Source organism: Rhinoderma darwinii, chromosome 3 (assembly GCF_050947455.1).
Source record: "Rhinoderma darwinii isolate aRhiDar2 chromosome 3, aRhiDar2.hap1, whole genome shotgun sequence".
Taxonomy (NCBI): domain Eukaryota; kingdom Metazoa; phylum Chordata; class Amphibia; order Anura; family Rhinodermatidae; genus Rhinoderma; species Rhinoderma darwinii.
In genome coordinates, this window is record NC_134689.1 from 415,292,213 (window position 1) to 415,314,377 (window position 22,165).

The 22,165-nt window shown below is 43.1% G+C and overlaps 11 non-coding genes across 11 annotated transcripts; 4 read left to right on the top strand and 7 right to left on the bottom strand.

The window, feature by feature from the left end:
- Positions 1-6,865: 6,865 nt before the first annotated feature.
- On the bottom strand, positions 6,866-6,938 carry TRNAM-CAU (transfer RNA methionine (anticodon CAU)). Its single transcript has one exon. It is a non-coding gene; the product is annotated as a tRNA-Met (tRNA).
- A 111-nt stretch (positions 6,939-7,049) lies between these two features.
- On the top strand, positions 7,050-7,121 carry TRNAE-UUC (transfer RNA glutamic acid (anticodon UUC)). The gene has a single exon. It is a non-coding gene; the product is annotated as a tRNA-Glu (tRNA).
- A 1,910-nt stretch (positions 7,122-9,031) lies between these two features.
- TRNAM-CAU (transfer RNA methionine (anticodon CAU)) lies at positions 9,032-9,104 on the bottom strand. Its single transcript has one exon. It is a non-coding gene; the product is annotated as a tRNA-Met (tRNA).
- Positions 9,105-9,214: 110 nt separating this feature from the next.
- Positions 9,215-9,286, top strand: TRNAE-UUC (transfer RNA glutamic acid (anticodon UUC)). The gene has a single exon. It is a non-coding gene; the product is annotated as a tRNA-Glu (tRNA).
- Positions 9,287-17,253: 7,967 nt separating this feature from the next.
- On the bottom strand, positions 17,254-17,326 carry TRNAM-CAU (transfer RNA methionine (anticodon CAU)). The gene has a single exon. It is a non-coding gene; the product is annotated as a tRNA-Met (tRNA).
- A 111-nt stretch (positions 17,327-17,437) lies between these two features.
- Positions 17,438-17,509, top strand: TRNAE-UUC (transfer RNA glutamic acid (anticodon UUC)). Its single transcript has one exon. It is a non-coding gene; the product is annotated as a tRNA-Glu (tRNA).
- A 1,192-nt stretch (positions 17,510-18,701) lies between these two features.
- On the bottom strand, positions 18,702-18,774 carry TRNAM-CAU (transfer RNA methionine (anticodon CAU)). Its single transcript has one exon. It is a non-coding gene; the product is annotated as a tRNA-Met (tRNA).
- Positions 18,775-19,426: 652 nt separating this feature from the next.
- TRNAM-CAU (transfer RNA methionine (anticodon CAU)) lies at positions 19,427-19,499 on the bottom strand. The gene has a single exon. It is a non-coding gene; the product is annotated as a tRNA-Met (tRNA).
- A 1,377-nt stretch (positions 19,500-20,876) lies between these two features.
- On the bottom strand, positions 20,877-20,949 carry TRNAM-CAU (transfer RNA methionine (anticodon CAU)). The gene has a single exon. It is a non-coding gene; the product is annotated as a tRNA-Met (tRNA).
- A 652-nt stretch (positions 20,950-21,601) lies between these two features.
- Positions 21,602-21,674, bottom strand: TRNAM-CAU (transfer RNA methionine (anticodon CAU)). The gene has a single exon. It is a non-coding gene; the product is annotated as a tRNA-Met (tRNA).
- Positions 21,675-21,785: 111 nt separating this feature from the next.
- Positions 21,786-21,857, top strand: TRNAE-UUC (transfer RNA glutamic acid (anticodon UUC)). The gene has a single exon. It is a non-coding gene; the product is annotated as a tRNA-Glu (tRNA).
- The last annotated feature ends 308 nt before the right edge of the window (positions 21,858-22,165 follow it).

Genomic DNA, 22,165 nt, shown 5'->3' on the forward strand with positions numbered 1-22,165 from the left:
GAAAGGACCACCATTTGGCCTACTGGAGCTTTTCTTGTGCTAAGTCATGTATGCAGAAGCCCCTGAGGTACCAGTACAGTTAAAACCCCCGAGAAGTGACCCCATTTTAAAAACTACACCCCTTAAGACATTCATCTAGTGGTGTAGTGAGCATTTTGACCCCACAGTTATTGTGTAAAAGGTAATGCGCAGCAGATGGTGCAAAGTGAGATTTGCAATTTCCTATGCATATATGCCATTTCAGTGTCTGATATATTGTGCCCAGCATGTGCCACTGGAGACATACACCCCATAAATTGTAATGTGGGTTCTCCCGGGTACGGCAATACCCTACATGTGGCTGTTATTAGCTGCCTGGGCACACGACAGGGCTCAGAAGGGAAGGACCACCATTTAGCCTACTGGAGCTTTTCTGGTGCTAAGTCATGTAGGCAGAACCCCTGAGGTACCAGTACAGTTGAAACCCCCGAGAAGTGACCCCATTTTAAAAACTACACCCCTTAAGACATTCATCTAGTGGTGTAGTGAGCATTTTGACCCCACAGTTATTGTGTAAAAGGTAATGCGCAGCAGATGGTGCAAAGTGAGATTTGCAATTTCCTATGCATATATGCCATTTCAGTGTCTGATATATTGTGCCCAGCATGTGCCACTGGAGACATACACCCCATAAATTGTAATGTGGGTTCTCCCGGGTACGGCAATACCCTACATGTGGCTGTTATTAGCTGCCTGGGCACACGACAGGGCTCAGAAGGGAAGGACCACCATTTAGCCTACTGGAGCTTTTCTGGTGCTAAGTCATGTAGGCAGAACCCCTGAGGTACCAGTACAGTTGAAACCCCCGAGAAGTGACCCCATTTTAAAAACTACACCCCTTAAGACATTCATCTAGTGGTGTAGTGAGCATTTTGACCCCACAGTTATTGTGTAAAAGGTAATGCGCAGCAGATGGTGCAAAGTGAGATTTGCAATTTCCTATGCATATATGCCATTTCAGTGTCTGATATATTGTGCCCAGCATGTGCCACTGGAGACATACACCCCATAAATTGTAATGTGGGTTCTCCCGGGTACGGCAATACCCTACATGTGGCTGTTATTAGCTGCCTGGGCACACGACAGGGCTCAGAAGGGAAGGACCACCATTTAGCCTACTGGAGCTTTTCTGGTGCTAAGTCATGTAGGCAGAACCCCTGAGGTACCAGTACAGTTGAAACCCCCGAGAAGTGACCCCATTTTAAAAACTACACCCCTTAAGACATTCATCTAGTGGTGTAGTGAGCATTTTGACCCCACAGTTATTGTGTAAAAGGTAATGCGCAGCAGATGGTGCAAAGTGAGATTTGCAATTTCCTATGCATATATGCCATTTCAGTGTCTGATATATTGTGCCCAGCATGTGCCACTGGAGACATACACCCCATAAATTGTAATGTGGGTTCTCCCGGGTACGGCAATACCCTACATGTGGCTGTTATTAGCTGCCTGGGCACACGACAGGGCTCAGAAGGGAAGGACCACCATTTAGCCTACTGGAGCTTTTCTGGTGCTAAGTCATGTAGGCAGAACCCCTGAGGTACCAGTACAGTTGAAACCCCCGAGAAGTGACCCCATTTTAAAAACTACACCCCTTAAGACATTCATCTAGTGGTGTAGTGAGCATTTTGACCCCACAGTTATTGTGTAAAAGGTAATGCGCAGCAGATGGTGCAAAGTGAGATTTGCAATTTCCTATGCATATATGCCATTTCAGTGTCTGATATATTGTGCCCAGCATGTGCCACTGGAGACATACACCCCATAAATTGTAATGTGGGTTCTCCCGGGTACGGCAATACCCTACATGTGGCTGTTATTAGCTGCCTGGGCACACGACAGGGCTCAGAAGGGAAGGACCACCATTTAGCCTACTGGAGCTTTTCTGGTGCTAAGTCATGTAGGCAGAACCCCTGAGGTACCAGTACAGTTGAAACCCCCGAGAAGTGACCCCATTTTAAAAACTACACCCCTTAAGACATTCATCTAGAGTGTAGTGAGCATTTTGACCCAACAGTTATTGTGTAAAAGGTAATGCGCAGTAGATGGTGCAAAGTGAGATTTGCAATTTCCTATACATATATGCCATTTCAGTGTCCGATATATTGTGCCCAGCATGTGCCACCGGAGACATACACCCCATAAATTGTAATGTGGGTTCTCCCGGGTACGGCAATACCCTACATGTGGCTGTTATTTGCTGCTTGGGCACATGGCAGGGCTCAAAAGGGAAAGATGAGGGGGATAAGCTGTGCGGAGTGCATCAGGGTAAATTAAAAATCAAGGGATGTATGGTAAATTTTAAAACAATCTTTCATACAGAGCCCTGGTTTTTCGGGACACGTGTCGCATTGGTATGTTGTGTCCTTCCTTATCCCCCTCTTATAGCACACTTTGCACCTCTTTTGACTTTTTCCCTTCTTGCCAGTTTGGGGAACTTCTCCTGGAAAGTGTTGCCCTGGTACGATGCGTGTGGCCTCGCTTCCAGAAGTACTGGGTGCCCCTCCTTCCTGGTCGCCAAAAATTAGGTTCTTTATAACCACCTCTTGAAATTCCAGGAAAGTTCCCCTCTGGCCTGCACATCGACGTAGCACGTACGCATTGTACAATGCCATCTGTATGATGTGCACGGCCAGCTTCTTATACCACACCCTCGATTTCCGCGTAGCGCTGTAGGGCTTCAGGACTTGATCTGACAAGTCCACCCCTCCCATGTACCTATTGTAGTCCAGGATGCAATCTGGTTTGGGGGTCTCTGTACTGGTACCTCGTACAGGTACATGGGTACTGGTGTGGCCATGTATTGTTGTCAATACAAGGACATCTCTCTTGTCCTTGTACTTGACACACAATATGTTGCTACTAGAATGTGCCCTGCTCTCACCCCTTCTGAGTGTTTGCCCAAGCAGTGTTTTAGGGAGGCCTCTAAGATTTTTTCTAGCAGTGCCGCATGCCGCAGTCCTTCTGGAAGCGAGGCACTTGAAGAGCGGGACGCTGGTATAAAAATTATCCAGGTAGAGGTGGTAACCCTGGTCCAGCAGTGGGTGCACCAAATCCCACACAATTTTTGCGTTAATTCCCAGTAAGGGGGGGCATTCTGGGGGCTGAATACTGCTGTCCTTCCCTTCATATATCCTGAATTTATATGTATACCCTGATGCACTCTCGCACAGCTTATACAACTTCACGCCATACCTTGCCCTCTTACTTGGCAGGTATTGGCGGAATTGAAGCCTCCCTTTAAAATGTACCAGGGACTCATCAATGGAAATACACTTCTCGGGGGTGTATGCTTGGGCAAACCGGGCACTGAAATGGTCTAATAGGGGTCTCAGTTTATATAAACGGTCAAAACTGGGGTCATCTCGGGGTGGGCACTGCTCATTATCGGCATAATGTAGGAAGCGAAGTATTGCCTCATAACGCATCCTGGACATGGCCATACGGTACATCGGGGTGTGGTATAGGATGTCCGTGCTCCAGTAGGTCCTAATGGATGGCTTTTTTAGAAGCCCCATGTTCAAGAGCAGTCCCCAGAACTTGCCCAACTCTGCTGCGTTTACAGGAGTCCACCTCTGGGATTGGGCATAAAATGAGTTGGGGTTCTTGGTGATATACTGTTGGGCATATAAATTAGTCTGGGTGACCATTAGCTCTATAAAGTTATCAGTGAAGAAGAACTTGAAAAAGTCCATCTCACTGAACCCTGCCGTGTTAAATTTGATGCCTGGGCTGCCCGTGTACTCAGGGATTTGGGGTTCATAATGGTCTGGTGTGGGTGTCCAAATGGGGTCACTTCGCTCAGGGGTATCACTTGTTGTGGGGTCACTTCTCTCAGGGATTTCTACTATGGTGGTGGTCCTGGGGCGTCTCCTAGGGGGTCCCTCCTCTTCATCGCTGGATGAGGAGGTAGACAAATAAAATACTGTATCGCCATCCGACGAGTCTGTGTCGGAGGCCAGAAATGCATACGCCTCTTCAGCAGTAAATGTCCGTTGGGACATGCTTGTTGTGCGAAGACAAAATTTATATACTGCAAAAAAATAAATCCCTAACTGGGAGCAATAGGATAGCACAACTAGCACAAATGTGTGTTTTGTTTTTAGAGAGCAAGTGGACTTCCCTGACACTAAAGCTAACTAGGGCGAGGGTTCCTAACACTAAACCTAACTAAATTTTATGTGGACTTCCCTAACGCTAAACCTAACTACGGCGACGATTCCCTGACACTAAACCTATCTAGATTATTTCAAGCTTCCCTGACACTAAACCTAACTACGGTGACGGGTGCCTGACACTAAACCTATCTAATTATTCCGAGCTTCCCTGACGCTAAACCTAACTACGGTGATGGATCCCTAACGCTAAGCCTATCTACGGTGACCGATTCCTGACGCTAAATTCCCTGACACTATACCTAACTACGCTTTTTGACGGTTCCCTGACACTAACTAACCCTAATACTAAACTAACCAGTTAAATTTTCAAAATTGGCTAAACTAACTATTTTTTTTTGTTTCTTTTTTTTCTTTTTATATTTTTTTTTTTGTTTTATGTTTTATATAGAAAAAAATGAAAAAAAAATCCCCAGGGACCAAGAAATGTGGTCCTGAAGACTGAAAAGTGGTCAGTGATAGGAGATCACTGACCAAAAAACGTGGGTAGAACTCAAAGAGGAAGGGAACAGGAGTGGGTAGTGGATGGGGTGGTGGGAAGCAAAAAAAACGTTGTTTTAGAAACTTTTTTTCACTTTTTTTCACTTCTTTTCTCTCTGACTCTCTGCTCACAACCGATCTCAACGCCTCGCTAACTCCAACAGGGCGTTCAGGGCGGTTGCAGCAGGATGTGAGGTCAGAGAGAGGAAGTGACGAGAATGATCGCTGCTATTGGCTAGTTACTCACTGACTAGCCAATAGCGGCGATCGGCGAGGCGGGACCATAGTAAATGGTCCCGGCCCATTATGCTGTGATAGCATGCTGTCAGAAACAGCAGCTATCACAGCTCAGGAACGCCGGGCTCGAGCACTGCTGTGCTGAATGAGACCGATCGCTGCTATTGGCTAGTTACTCACTGACTAGCCAATAGCGGCGATCGGCGAGGCGGGACCATAGTAAATGGTCCCGGCCCATTATGCTGTGATAGCATGCTGTCAGAAACAGCAGCTATCACAGCTCAGGAACGCCGGGCTCGAGCACTGCTGTGCTGAATGAGACCGATCGCTGCTATTGGCTAGTTACTCACTGACTAGCCAATAGCGGCGATCGGCGAGGCGGGACCATAGTAAATGGTCCCGTCCCATTATGCCGTGATAGCCTGCTGTCAGAAACAGCAGCTATCACAGCGCATGAACGCGCCGGGCGCGCGCACCGCTGTTCTAACTGCAAGACGTACTATTACGGCATGGAGCGCGAACGATAGAGCTGCCATGACGTAATAGTACGTCAAGGAGCGGGAAGGGGCTAATACTAAACTAACCAGTTAAATTTTCAAAATTGGCTAAACTAACTATTTTTTTTTGTTTCTTTTTTTTCTTTTTATATTTTTTTTTTTGTTTTATGTTTTATATAGAAAAAAATGAAAAAAAAATCCCCAGGGACCAAGAAATGTGGTCCTGAAGACTGAAAAGTGGTCAGTGATAGGAGATCACTGACCAAAAAACGTGGGTAGAACTCAAAGAGGAAGGGAACAGGAGTGGGTAGTGGATGGGGTGGTGGGAAGCAAAAAAAACGTTGTTTTAGAAACTTTTTTTCACTTTTTTTCACTTCTTTTCTCTCTGACTCTCTGCTCACAACCGATCTCAACGCCTCGCTAACTCCAACAGGGCGTTCAGGGCGGTTGCAGCAGGATGTGAGGTCAGAGAGAGGAAGTGACGAGAATGATCGCTGCTATTGGCTAGTTACTCACTGACTAGCCAATAGCGGCGATCGGCGAGGCGGGACCATAGTAAATGGTCCCGGCCCATTATGCTGTGATAGCATGCTGTCAGAAACAGCAGCTATCACAGCTCAGGAACGCGCCGGGCGCGCGCACCGCTGTTCTAACTGCAAGACGTACTATTACGGCATGGAGCGCGAACGATAGAGCTGCCATGACGTAATAGTACGTCAAGGAGCGGGAAGGGGTTAATGAACTAGTTTCACCAATAAATAAGAAACCATCAGACTATTTCACCCAATCTGATTGGGACTTTGCTTTAATATTGTTTCTTTTTAGGCAAGACCCTATTTTGGATTTAAAGCTCAAATCATTCCCATCTCTTCTACTCACTTAAAAATGACAAGGAAATCAACAACACTTTCCTCATATATTAAAAACGTTTCGGCAGAAAAACCCGATTTCCTGCATGAATGGAGGAAGACAAAAACTCACTGAACAGTGCCTCGTGTGAGGATCGAACTCACGACCTTCAGATTATGAGACTGACACGCTTCCTACTTATCTTTGTTTACCCATTCCTCCTCTTTTCACCAGATCCTATTTGAGCTTGAAAACTCAAATAATTCCTATTGTTCCCTTCTCACTCCAAGTCAACAACCCCTTTATCCTGTCAGTTTGGCTAATTTTCCTTTTTTTAATGAACTAGTTTCACCAATAAATAAGAAACCATCAGACTATTTCACCCAATCTGATTGGGACTTTGCTTTAATATTGTTTCTTTTTAGGCAAGATCCTATTTTGGATTTAAAGCTCAAATCATTCCCATCTCTTCTACTCACTCAAAAATGACAAGGAAATCAACAACACTTTCCTCATATATTAAAAACGTTTCGGCAGAAAAACCCGATTTCCTGCATGAATGGAGGAAGACAAAAACTCACTGAACAGTGCCTCGTGTGAGGATCGAACTCACGACCTTCAGATTATGAGACTGACACGCTTCCTACTGCGCTAACGAGGCAACCACCAGATGTTTGTAGACAAGCTCAAAGCGGCAAAATGAAAAAATATATATACATTTTCTTTATTCCCACTTTTTCTTAGTCCATGACTCATTATACTTAATAACTGCTCCCATATGGTCTAGCGGTTAGGATTCCTGGTTTTCACCCAGGTGGCCCGGGTTCGACTCCCGGTATGGGAAAAAACCTTTTACTAGTCTTGCAGTTTCAAAGGTTGAGCGTTATAGGATAAAAGTGCTCTTTGTGGCCATAAATTCTAACTTATCTTTGTTTACCCATTCCTCCTCTTTTCACCAGATCCTATTTGAGCTTGAAAACTCAAATAATTCCTATTGTTCCCTTCTCACTCCAAGTCAACAACCCCTTTATCCTGTCAGTTTGGCTAATTTTCCTTTTTTTAATGAACTAGTTTCACCAATAAATAAGAAACCATCAGACTATTTCACCCAATCTGATTGGGACTTTGCTTTAATATTGTTTCTTTTTAGGCAAGACCCTATTTTGGATTTAAAGCTCAAATCATTCCCATCTCTTCTACTCACTCAAAAATGACAAGGAAATCAACAACACTTTCCTCATATATTAAAAACGTTTCGGCAGAAAAACCCGATTTCCTGCATGAATGGAGGAAGACAAAAACTCACTGAACAGTGCCTCGTGTGAGGATCGAACTCACGACCTTCAGATTATGAGACTGACACGCTTTCTACTGCGCTAACGAGGCAACCACCAGATGTTTGTAGACAAGCTCAAAGCGGCAAAATGAAAAAATATATATACATTTTCTTTATTCCCACTTTTTCTTAGTCCATGACTCATTACACTAAATAACTGCTCCCATATGGTCTAGCGGTTAGGATTCCTGGTTTTCACCCAGGTTGCCCGGGTTCGACTCCCGGTATGTGAAAGAACCTTTTACTAGTCTTGCACTTTCAAAGGTTGAGCGTTATAGGATAAAAGTGCTCTTTGTGGCCATAAATTCTAACTTATCTTTGTTTACCCATTCCTCCTCTTTTCACCAGATCCTATTTGAGCTTGAAAACTCAAATAATTCCTATTGTTCCCTTCTCACTCCAAGTCAACAACCCCTTTATCCTGTCAGTTTGGCTAATTTTCCTTTTTTTATTGAACTAGTTTCGCCAATAAATAAGAAACCATCAGACTATTTCACCCAATCTGATTGGGACTTTGCTTTAATATTGTTTCTTTTTAGGCAAGATCCTATTTTGGATTTAAAGCTCAAATCATTCCCATCTCTTCTACTCACTCAAAAATGACAAGGAAATCAACAACACTTTCCTCATATATTAAAAACGTTTCGGAAGAAAAACCCGATTTCCTGCATGAATGGAGGAAGACAAAAACTCACTGAACAGTGAGGACCGAACTCACGACCTTCAGATTATGAGACTGACACGCTTCCTACTGCGCTAACGAGGCAACCACCAGATGTTTGTAGACAAGCTCAAAGCGGCAAAATGAAAAAATATATATACATTTTCTTTATTCCCACTTTTTCTTAGTCCATGACTCATTACACTAAATAACTGCTCCCATATGGTCTAGCGGTTAGGATTCCTGGTTTTCACCCAGGTTGCCAGGGTTCGACTCCCGGTATGTGAAAGAACCTTTTACTAGTCTTGCACTTTCAAAGGTTGAGCGTTATAGGATAAAAGTGCTCTTTGTGGCCATAAATTCTAACTTATCTTTGTTTACCCATTCCTCCTCTTTTCACCAGATCCTATTTGAGCTTGAAAACTCAAATAATTCCTATTGTTCCCTTCTCACTCCAAGTCAACAACCCCTTTATCCTGTCAGTTTGGCTAATTTTCCTTTTTTTAATGAACTAGTTTCACCAATAAATAAGAAACCATCAGACTATTTCACCCAATCTGATTGGGACTTTGCTTTAATATTGTTTCTTTTTAGGCAAGATCCTATTTTGGATTTAAAGCTCAAATCATTCCCATCTCTTCTACTCACTCAAAAATGACAAGGAAATCAACAACACTTTCCTCATATATTAAAAACGTTTCGGCAGAAAAACCCGATTTCCTGCATGAATGGAGGAAGACAAAAACTCACTGAACAGTGCCTCGTGTGAGGATCGAACTCACGACCTTCAGATTATGAGACTGACACGCTTCCTACTGCGCTAACGAGGCAACCACCAGATGTTTGTAGACAAGCTCAAAGCGGCAAAATGAAAAAATATATATACATTTTCTTTATTCCCACATTTCTTAGTCCATGACTCATTATACTTAATAACTGCTCCCATATGGTCTAGCGGTTAGGATTCCTGGTTTTCACCCAGGTGGCCCGGGTTCGACTCCCGGTATGGGAAAAAACCTTTTACTAGTCTTGCACTTTCAAAGGTTGAGCGTTATAGGATAAAAGTGCTCTTTGTGGCCATAAATTCTAACTTATCTTTGTTTACCCATTCCTCCTCTTTTCACCAGATCCTATTTGAGCTTGAAAACTCAAATAATTCCTATTGTTCCCTTCTCACTCCAAGTCAACAACCCCTTTATCCTGTCAGTTTGGCTAATTTTCCTTTTTTTAACCCCTTAAGGACGCAGCCTAGTTTGGGCCTTAAGGCTCAGAGCCCATTTTTCAAATCTGACATATTTCACTTTATGTGGTAATAACGTCGGAATGCTTAAACCTATCCAAGCGATTCTGAGATTGTTTTCTCGTGACACTTTGGGCTTCATGTTCGTGGTAAAATTTGGTCGATATATTCAGTGTTTATTGGTGAAAAATTGCAAAATTTAGAGAAAATTTTGAAAAAATTGCATTTTTCAGAATTTAAATGCATCTGCTTGTAAAACAAACGGTTATACCACCCAAAATAGTTACTAGTTCACATTTCCCATATGTCTACTTTAGATTGGCATCGTTTTTTTAACATTCTTTTATTTTTCTTGGACGTTACAAGGCTTAGAACATAAACAGCAATTTCTCATATTTTTAAGAAAATTTCAAAAGCCTTTTTTTTAAGGTACCTCTTGAGTTCTGAAGTGGCTTTGAGGGGCCTATGTATTAGAAACCCCCATAAAACACCCCATTTTAAAAACTAGACCCCTCAAAGTATTCAAAACAGCATTTAGAAAGTTTTTTAACCCTTCAGGCATTTCACAGGAATTAAAGCAATGTGGAGGTGAAATTTGCAAATTTCATTTTTCTTGCTGAATTTCAATATTATTCCATTTTTTTCTGTAACACAGAAGATTTTACCAGAGAATTACTACTAAATATGTATTGTCCAGATTCTGCAGTTTTTAGAAATGTCCCACATGTGGCTCTAGTGCGCTCGTGGAATAAAACACAAGCCTCAGAAACAAAGGAGCACCTAGTGCATTTTGAGGCCTCTTTTTTATTAGAATATATTTTAGGCAGCATGCCAGGTTTGAAGAGGTGTTGAGGTATGAAAGCAATGGAAACCCACCAGAAGTGACCCCATTTTGGAAACTAGACCCCTCAAGGAATTCATTTATGGTTGTTGTTATCATTTTGACCACACCGTTTTTTCACAGCACCTATTTGAATTGGGCTGTGAATTAAAAAAATGATATTTTTTTCCATTAAGATGTAATTTTTGTTCAAAATTTCTTATTTTCACAAGGAATAAAACACCCCATTTTGTTGCCCAATTTGTCCTGAGTGCGGCAATACCCCATTTGTGGTGATAAACTGATGTTTGGGCCCATGGCAGGACTCAGAAGGAAAGGACCACCATTTGGCCTACTGGAGCTTTTCTTGTGCTAAGTCATGTATGCAGAAGCCCCTGAGGTACCAGTACAGTTAAAACCCCCGAGAAGTGACCCCATTTTAAAAACTACACCCCTTAAGACATTCATCTAGTGGTGTAGTGAGCATTTTGACCCCACAGTTATTGTGTAAAAGGTAATGCGCAGCAGATGGTGCAAAGTGAGATTTGCAATTTCCTATGCATATATGCCATTTCAGTGTCTGATATATTGTGCCCAGCATGTGCCACTGGAGACATACACCCCATAAATTGTAATGTGGGTTCTCCCGGGTACGGCAATACCCTACATGTGGCTGTTATTAGCTGCCTGGGCACACGACAGGGCTCAGAAGGGAAGGACCACCATTTAGCCTACTGGAGCTTTTCTGGTGCTAAGTCATGTAGGCAGAACCCCTGAGGTACCAGTACAGTTGAAACCCCCGAGAAGTGACCCCATTTTAAAAACTACACCCCTTAAGACATTCATCTAGTGGTGTAGTGAGCATTTTGACCCCACAGTTATTGTGTAAAAGGTAATGCGCAGCAGATGGTGCAAAGTGAGATTTGCAATTTCCTATGCATATATGCCATTTCAGTGTCTGATATATTGTGCCCAGCATGTGCCACTGGAGACATACACCCCATAAATTGTAATGTGGGTTCTCCCGGGTACGGCAATACCCTACATGTGGCTGTTATTAGCTGCCTGGGCACACGACAGGGCTCAGAAGGGAAGGACCACCATTTAGCCTACTGGAGCTTTTCTGGTGCTAAGTCATGTAGGCAGAACCCCTGAGGTACCAGTACAGTTGAAACCCCCGAGAAGTGACCCCATTTTAAAAACTACACCCCTTAAGACATTCATCTAGTGGTGTAGTGAGCATTTTGACCCCACAGTTATTGTGTAAAAGGTAATGCGCAGCAGATGGTGCAAAGTGAGATTTGCAATTTCCTATGCATATATGCCATTTCAGTGTCTGATATATTGTGCCCAGCATGTGCCACTGGAGACATACACCCCATAAATTGTAATGTGGGTTCTCCCGGGTACGGCAATACCCTACATGTGGCTGTTATTAGCTGCCTGGGCACACGACAGGGCTCAGAAGGGAAGGACCACCATTTAGCCTACTGGAGCTTTTCTGGTGCTAAGTCATGTAGGCAGAACCCCTGAGGTACCAGTACAGTTGAAACCCCCGAGAAGTGACCCCATTTTAAAAACTACACCCCTTAAGACATTCATCTAGTGGTGTAGTGAGCATTTTGACCCCACAGTTATTGTGTAAAAGGTAATGCGCAGCAGATGGTGCAAAGTGAGATTTGCAATTTCCTATGCATATATGCCATTTCAGTGTCTGATATATTGTGCCCAGCATGTGCCACTGGAGACATACACCCCATAAATTGTAATGTGGGTTCTCCCGGGTACGGCAATACCCTACATGTGGCTGTTATTAGCTGCCTGGGCACACGACAGGGCTCAGAAGGGAAGGACCACCATTTAGCCTACTGGAGCTTTTCTGGTGCTAAGTCATGTAGGCAGAACCCCTGAGGTACCAGTACAGTTGAAACCCCCGAGAAGTGACCCCATTTTAAAAACTACACCCCTTAAGACATTCATCTAGTGGTGTAGTGAGCATTTTGACCCCACAGTTATTGTGTAAAAGGTAATGCGCAGCAGATGGTGCAAAGTGAGATTTGCAATTTCCTATGCATATATGCCATTTCAGTGTCTGATATATTGTGCCCAGCATGTGCCACTGGAGACATACACCCCATAAATTGTAATGTGGGTTCTCCCGGGTACGGCAATACCCTACATGTGGCTGTTATTAGCTGCCTGGGCACACGACAGGGCTCAGAAGGGAAGGACCACCATTTAGCCTACTGGAGCTTTTCTGGTGCTAAGTCATGTAGGCAGAACCCCTGAGGTACCAGTACAGTTGAAACCCCCGAGAAGTGACCCCATTTTAAAAACTACACCCCTTAAGACATTCATCTAGAGTGTAGTGAGCATTTTGACCCAACAGTTATTGTGTAAAAGGTAATGCGCAGTAGATGGTGCAAAGTGAGATTTGCAATTTCCTATACATATATGCCATTTCAGTGTCCGATATATTGTGCCCAGCATGTGCCACCGGAGACATACACCCCATAAATTGTAATGTGGGTTCTCCCGGGTACGGCAATACCCTACATGTGGCTGTTATTTGCTGCTTGGGCACATGGCAGGGCTCAAAAGGGAAAGATGAGGGGGATAAGCTGTGCGGAGTGCATCAGGGTAAATTAAAAATCAAGGGATGTATGGTAAATTTTAAAACAATCTTTCATACAGAGCCCTGGTTTTTCGGGACACGTGTCGCATTGGTATGTTGTGTCCTTCCTTATCCCCCTCTTATAGCACACTTTGCACCTCTTTTGACTTTTTCCCTTCTTGCCAGTTTGGGGAACTTCTCCTGGAAAGTGTTGCCCTGGTACGATGCGTGTGGCCTCGCTTCCAGAAGTACTGGGTGCCCCTCCTTCCTGGTCGCCAAAAATTAGGTTCTTTATAACCACCTCTTGAAATTCCAGGAAAGTTCCCCTCTGGCCTGCACATCGACGTAGCACGTACGCATTGTACAATGCCATCTGTATGATGTGCACGGCCAGCTTCTTATACCACACCCTCGATTTCCGCGTAGCGCTGTAGGGCTTCAGGACTTGATCTGACAAGTCCACCCCTCCCATGTACCTATTGTAGTCCAGGATGCAATCTGGTTTGGGGGTCTCTGTACTGGTACCTCGTACAGGTACATGGGTACTGGTGTGGCCATGTATTGTTGTCAATACAAGGACATCTCTCTTGTCCTTGTACTTGACACACAATATGTTGCTACTAGAATGTGCCCTGCTCTCACCCCTTCTGAGTGTTTGCCCAAGCAGTGTTTTAGGGAGGCCTCTAAGATTTTTTCTAGCAGTGCCGCATGCCGCAGTCCTTCTGGAAGCGAGGCACTTGAAGAGCGGGACGCTGGTATAAAAATTATCCAGGTAGAGGTGGTAACCCTGGTCCAGCAGTGGGTGCACCAAATCCCACACAATTTTTGCGTTAATTCCCAGTAAGGGGGGGCATTCTGGGGGCTGAATACTGCTGTCCTTCCCTTCATATATCCTGAATTTATATGTATACCCTGATGCACTCTCGCACAGCTTATACAACTTCACGCCATACCTTGCCCTCTTACTTGGCAGGTATTGGCGGAATTGAAGCCTCCCTTTAAAATGTACCAGGGACTCATCAATGGAAATACACTTCTCGGGGGTGTATGCTTGGGCAAACCGGGCACTGAAATGGTCTAATAGGGGTCTCAGTTTATATAAACGGTCAAAACTGGGGTCATCTCGGGGTGGGCACTGCTCATTATCGGCATAATGTAGGAAGCGAAGTATTGCCTCATAACGCATCCTGGACATGGCCATACGGTACATCGGGGTGTGGTATAGGATGTCCGTGCTCCAGTAGGTCCTAATGGATGGCTTTTTTAGAAGCCCCATGTTCAAGAGCAGTCCCCAGAACTTGCCCAACTCTGCTGCGTTTACAGGAGTCCACCTCTGGGATTGGGCATAAAATGAGTTGGGGTTCTTGGTGATATACTGTTGGGCATATAAATTAGTCTGGGTGACCATTAGCTCTATAAAGTTATCAGTGAAGAAGAACTTGAAAAAGTCCATCTCACTGAACCCTGCCGTGTTAAATTTGATGCCTGGGCTGCCCGTGTACTCAGGGATTTGGGGTTCATAATGGTCTGGTGTGGGTGTCCAAATGGGGTCACTTCGCTCAGGGGTATCACTTGTTGTGGGGTCACTTCTCTCAGGGATTTCTACTATGGTGGTGGTCCTGGGGCGTCTCCTAGGGGGTCCCTCCTCTTCATCGCTGGATGAGGAGGTAGACAAATAAAATACTGTATCGCCATCCGACGAGTCTGTGTCGGAGGCCAGAAATGCATACGCCTCTTCAGCAGTAAATGTCCGTTGGGACATGCTTGTTGTGCGAAGACAAAATTTATATACTGCAAAAAAATAAATCCCTAACTGGGAGCAATAGGATAGCACAACTAGCACAAATGTGTGTTTTGTTTTTAGAGAGCAAGTGGACTTCCCTGACACTAAAGCTAACTAGGGCGAGGGTTCCTAACACTAAACCTAACTAAATTTTATGTGGACTTCCCTAACGCTAAACCTAACTACGGCGACGATTCCCTGACACTAAACCTATCTAGATTATTTCAAGCTTCCCTGACACTAAACCTAACTACGGTGACGGGTGCCTGACACTAAACCTATCTAATTATTCCGAGCTTCCCTGACGCTAAACCTAACTACGGTGATGGATCCCTAACGCTAAGCCTATCTACGGTGACCGATTCCTGACGCTAAATTCCCTGACACTATACCTAACTACGCTTTTTGACGGTTCCCTGACACTAACTAACCCTAATACTAAACTAACCAGTTAAATTTTCAAAATTGGCTAAACTAACTATTTTTTTTTGTTTCTTTTTTTTCTTTTTATATTTTTTTTTTTGTTTTATGTTTTATATAGAAAAAAATGAAAAAAAAATCCCCAGGGACCAAGAAATGTGGTCCTGAAGACTGAAAAGTGGTCAGTGATAGGAGATCACTGACCAAAAAACGTGGGTAGAACTCAAAGAGGAAGGGAACAGGAGTGGGTAGTGGATGGGGTGGTGGGAAGCAAAAAAAACGTTGTTTTAGAAACTTTTTTTCACTTTTTTTCACTTCTTTTCTCTCTGACTCTCTGCTCACAACCGATCTCAACGCCTCGCTAACTCCAACAGGGCGTTCAGGGCGGTTGCAGCAGGATGTGAGGTCAGAGAGAGGAAGTGACGAGAATGATCGCTGCTATTGGCTAGTTACTCACTGACTAGCCAATAGCGGCGATCGGCGAGGCGGGACCATAGTAAATGGTCCCGGCCCATTATGCTGTGATAGCATGCTGTCAGAAACAGCAGCTATCACAGCTCAGGAACGCCGGGCTCGAGCACTGCTGTGCTGAATGAGACCGATCGCTGCTATTGGCTAGTTACTCACTGACTAGCCAATAGCGGCGATCGGCGAGGCGGGACCATAGTAAATGGTCCCGGCCCATTATGCTGTGATAGCATGCTGTCAGAAACAGCAGCTATCACAGCTCAGGAACGCCGGGCTCGAGCACTGCTGTGCTGAATGAGACCGATCGCTGCTATTGGCTAGTTACTCACTGACTAGCCAATAGCGGCGATCGGCGAGGCGGGACCATAGTAAATGGTCCCGTCCCATTATGCCGTGATAGCCTGCTGTCAGAAACAGCAGCTATCACAGCGCATGAACGCGCCGGGCGCGCGCACCGCTGTTCTAACTGCAAGACGTACTATTACGGCATGGAGCGCGAACGATAGAGCTGCCATGACGTAATAGTACGTCAAGGAGCGGGAAGGGGCTAATACTAAACTAACCAGTTAAATTTTCAAAATTGGCTAAACTAACTATTTTTTTTTGTTTCTTTTTTTTCTTTTTATATTTTTTTTTTTGTTTTATGTTTTATATAGAAAAAAATGAAAAAAAAATCCCCAGGGACCAAGAAATGTGGTCCTGAAGACTGAAAAGTGGTCAGTGATAGGAGATCACTGACCAAAAAACGTGGGTAGAACTCAAAGAGGAAGGGAACAGGAGTGGGTAGTGGATGGGGTGGTGGGAAGCAAAAAAAACGTTGTTTTAGAAACTTTTTTTCACTTTTTTTCACTTCTTTTCTCTCTGACTCTCTGCTCACAACCGATCTCAACGCCTCGCTAACTCCAACAGGGCGTTCAGGGCGGTTGCAGCAGGATGTGAGGTCAGAGAGAGGAAGTGACGAGAATGATCGCTGCTATTGGCTAGTTACTCACTGACTAGCCAATAGCGGCGATCGGCGAGGCGGGACCATAGTAAATGGTCCCGGCCCATTATGCTGTGATAGCATGCTGTCAGAAACAGCAGCTATCACAGCTCAGGAACGCCGGGCTCGAGCACTGCTGTGCTGAATGAGACCGATCGCTGCTATTGGCTAGTTACTCACTGACTAGCCAATAGCGGCGATCGGCGAGGCGGGACCATAGTAAATGGTCCCGTCCCATTATGCCGTGATAGCCTGCTGTCAGAAACAGCAGCTATCACAGCGCATGAACGCGCCGGGCGCGCGCACCGCTGTTCTAACTGCAAGACGTACTATTACGGCATGGAGCGCGAACGATAGAGCTGCCATGACGTAATAGTACGTCAAGGAGCGGGAAGGGGTTAATGAACTAGTTTCACCAATAAATAAGAAACCATCAGACTATTTCACCCAATCTGATTGGGACTTTGCTTTAATATTGTTTCTTTTTAGGCAAGACCCTATTTTGGATTTAAAGCTCAAATCATTCCCATCTCTTCTACTCACTTAAAAATGACAAGGAAATCAACAACACTTTCCTCATATATTAAAAACGTTTCGGCAGAAAAACCCGATTTCCTGCATGAATGGAGGAAGACAAAAACTCACTGAACAGTGCCTCGTGTGAGGATCGAACTCACGACCTTCAGATTATGAGACTGACACGCTTCCTACTGCGCTAACGAGGCAACCACCAGATGTTTGTAGACAAGCTCAAAGCGGCAAAATGAAAAAATATATATACATTTTCTTTATTCCCACTTTTTCTTAGTCCATGACTCATTACACTAAATAACTGCTCCCATATGGTCTAGCGGTTAGGATTCCTGGTTTTCACCCAGGTGGCCTGGGTTCGACTCCCGGTATGGGAAAAAACCTTTTACTAGTCTTGCACTTTCAAAGGTTGAGCGTTATAGGATAAAAGTGCTCTTTGTGGCCATAAATTCTAACTTATCTTTGTTTACCCATTCCTCCTCTTTTCACCAGATCCTATTTGAGCTTGAAAACTCAAATAATTCCTATTGTTCCCTTCTCACTCCAAGTCAACAACCCCTTTATCCTGTCAGTTTGGCTAATTTTCCTTTTTTTATTGAACTAGTTTCGCCAATAAATAAGAAACCATCAGACTATTTCACCCAATCTGATTGGGACTTTGCTTTAATATTGTTTCTTTTTAGGCAAGATCCTATTTTGGATTTAAAGCTCAAATCATTCCCATCTCTTCTACTCACTCAAAAATGACAAGGAAATCAACAACACTTTCCTCATATATTAAAAACGTTTCGGAAGAAAAACCCGATTTCCTGCATGAATGGAGGAAGACAAAAACTCACTGAACAGTGCCTCGTGTGAGGACCGAACTCACGACCTTCAGATGATGAGACTGACACGCTTCCTACTGCGCTAACGAGGCAACCACCAGATGTTTGTAGACAAGCTCAAAGCGGCAAAATGAAAAAATATATACATTTTCTTTATTCCCACTTTTTCTTAGTCCATGACTCATTACACTAAATAACTGCTCCCATATGGTCTAGCGGTTAGGATTCCTGGTTTTCACCCAGGTTGCCCGGGTTCGACTCCCGGTATGTGAAAGAACCTTTTACTAGTCTTGCACTTTCAAAGGTTGAGCGTTATAGGATAAAAGTGCTCTTTGTGGCCATAAATTCTAACTTATCTTTGTTTACCCATTCCTCCTCTTTTCACCAGATCCTATTTGAGCTTGAAAACTCAAATAATTCCTATTGTTCCCTTCTCACTCCAAGTCAACAACCCCTTTATCCTGTCAGTTTGGCTAATTTTCCTTTTTTTAATGAACTAGTTTCACCAATAAATAAGAAACCATCAGACTATTTCACCCAATCTGATTGGGACTTTGCTTTAATATTGTTTCTTTTTAGGCAAGATCCTATTTTGGATTTAAAGCTCAAATCATTCCCATCTCTTCTACTCACTCAAAAATGACAAGGAAATCAACAACACTTTCCTCATATATTAAAAACGTTTCGGCAGAAAAACCCGATTTCCTGCATGAATGGAGGAAGACAAAAACTCACTGAACAGTGCCTCGTGTGAGGATCGAACTCACGACCTTCAGATTATGAGACTGACACGCTTCCTACTGCGCTAACGAGGCAACCACCAGATGTTTGTAGACAAGCTCAAAGCGGCAAAATGAAAAAATATATATACATTTTCTTTATTCCCACTTTTTCTTAGTCCATGACTCATTACACTAAATAACTGCTCCCATATGGTCTAGCGGTTAAGATTCCTGGTTTTCACCCAGGTTGCCAGGGTTCGACTCCCGGTATGTGAAAGAACCTTTTACTAGTCTTGCACTTTCAAAGGTTGAGCGTTATAGGATAAAAGTGCTCTTTGTGGCCATAAATTCTAACTTATCTTTGTTTACCCATTCCTCCTCTTTTCACCAGATCCTATTTGAGCTTGAAAACTCAAATAATTCCTATTGTTCCCTTCTCACTCCAAGTCAACAACCCCTTTATCCTGTCAGTTTGGCTAATTTTCCTTTTTTTAATGAACTAGTTTCGCCAATAAATAAGAAACCATCAGACTATTTCACCCAATCTGATTGGGACTTTGCTTTAATATTGTTTCTTTTTAGGCAAGATCCTATTTTGGATTTAAAGCTCAAATCATTCCCATCTCTTCTACTCACTCAAAAATGACAAGGAAATCAACAACACTTTCCTCATATATTAAAAACGTTTCGGCAGAAAAACCCGATTTCCTGCATAAATGGAGGAAGACAAAAACTCACTGAACAGTGCCTCGTGTGAGGATCGAACTCACAACCTTCAGATTATGAGACTGACACGCTTCCTACTGCGCTAACGAGGCAACCACCAGATGTTTGTAGACAAGCTCAAAGCGGCAAAATGAAAAAATATATATACATTTTCTTTATTCCCACTTTTTCTTAGTCCATGACTCATTATACTTAATAACTGCTCCCATATGGTCTAGCGGTTAGGATTCCTGGTTTTCACCCAGGTGGCCCGGGTTCGACTCCGGGTATGGGAAAAAACCTTTTACTAGTCTTGCACTTTCAAAGGTTGAGCGTTATAGGATAAAAGTGCTCTTTGTGGCCATAAATTCTAACTTATCTTTGTTTACCCATTCCTCCTCTTTTCACCAGATCCTATTTGAGCCTGAAAACTCAAATAATTCCTATTGTTCCCTTCTCACTCCAAGTCAACAACCCCTTTATCCTGTCAGTTTGGCTAATTTTCCTTTTTTTAATGAACTAGTTTCACCAATAAATAAGAAACCATCAGACTATTTCACCCAATCTGATTGGGACTTTGCTTTAATATTGTTTCTTTTTAGGCAAGATCCTATTTTGGATTTAAAGCTCAAATCATTCCCATCTCTTCTACTCACTCAAAAATGACAAGGAAATCAACAACACTTTCCTCATATATTAAAAACGTTTCGGCAGAAAAACTCGATTTCCTGCATGAATGGAGGAAGACAAAAACTCACTGAACAGTGCCTCGTGTGAGGATCGAACTCACGACCTTCAGATTATGAGACTGACACGCTTCCTAGTGCGCTAACGAGGCAACCACCAGATGTTTGTAGACAAGCTCAAAGCGGCAAAATGAAAAAATATATATACATTTTCTTTATTCCCACTTTTTCTTAGTCCATGACTCATTACACTAAATAACTGCTCCCATATGGTCTAGCGGTTAGGATTCCTGGTTTTCACCCAGGTTGCCCGGGTTCGACTCCCGGTATGTGAAAGAACCTTTTACTAGTCTTGCACTTTCAAAGGTTGAGCGTTATAGGATAAAAGTGCTCTTTGTGGCCATAAATTCTAACTTATCTTTGTTTACCCATTCCTCCTCTTTTCACCAAATCCTATTTGAGCTTGAAAACTCAAATAATTCCTATTGTTCCCTTCTCACTCCAAGTCAACAACCCCTTTATCCTGTCAGTTTGGCTAATTTTCCTTTTTTTAATGAACTAGTTTCACCAATAAATAAGAAACCATCAGACTATTTCACCCAATCTGATTGGGACTTTGCTTTAATATTGTTTCTTTTTAGGCAAGATCCTATTTTGGATTTAAAGCTCAAATCATTCCCATCTCTTCTACTCACTCAAAAATGACAAGGAAATCAACAACACTTTCCTCATATATTAAAAACGTTTCGGCAGAAAAACCCGATTTCCTGCATGAATGGAGGAAGACAAAAACTCACTGAACAGTGCCTCGTGTGAGGATTGAACTCACGACCTTCAGATTATGAGACTGACACGCTTCCTACTGCGCTAACGAGGCAACCACCAGATGTTTGTAGACAAGCTCAAAGCGGCAAAATGAAAAAATATATATACATTTTCTTTATTCCCACTTTTTCTTAGTCCATGACTCATTATACTTAATAACTGCTCCCATATGGTCTAGCGGTTAGGATTCCTGGTTTTCACCCAGGTTGCCCGGGTTCGACTCCCGGTATGTGAAAGAACCTTTTACTAGTCTTGCACTTTCAAAGGTTGAGCGTTATAGGATAAAAGTGCTCTTTGTGGCCATAAATTCTAACTTATCTTTGTTTACCCATTCCTCCTCTTTTCACCAGATCCTATTTGAGCTTGAAAACTCAAATAATTCCTATTGTTCCCTTCTCACTCCAAGTCAACAACCCCTTTATCCTGTCAGTTTGGCTAATTTTCCTTTTTTTAATGAACTAGTTTCACCAATAAATAAGAAACCATCAGACTATTTCACCCAATCTGATTGGGACTTTGCTTTAATATTGTTTCTTTTTAGGCAAGATCCTATTTTGGATTTAAAGCTCAAATCATTCCCATCTCTTCTACTCACTCAAAAATGACAAGGAAATCAACAACACTTTCCTCATATATTAAAAACGTTTCGGCAGAAAAACCCGATTTCCTGCATGAATGGAGGAAGACAAAAACTCACTGAACAGTGCCTCGTGTGAGGATCGAACTCACAACCTTCAGATTATGAGACTGACACGCTTCCTACTGCGCTAACGAGGCAACCACCAGATGTTTGTAGACAAGCTCAAAGCGGCAAAATGAAAAAATATATATACATTTTCTTTATTCCCACTTTTTCTTAGTCCATGACTCATTACACTAAATAACTGCTCCCATATGGTCTAGCGGTTAGGATTCCTGGTTTTCACCCAGGTGGCCCGGGTTCGACTCCCGGTATGGGAAAAAACCTTTTACTAGTCTTGCACTTTCAAAGGTTGAGCGTTATAGGATAAAAGTGCTCTTTGTGGCCATAAATTCTAACTTATCTTTGTTTACCCATTCCTCCTCTTTTCACCAGATCCTATTTGAGCTTGAAAACTCAAATAATTCCTATTGTTCCCTTCTCACTCCAAGTCAACAACCCCTTTATCCTGTCAGTTTGGCTAATTTTCCTTTTTTTAATGAACTAGTTTCGCCAATAAATAAGAAACCATCAGACTATTTCACCCAATCTGATTGGGACTTTGCTTTAATATTGTTTCTTTTTAGGC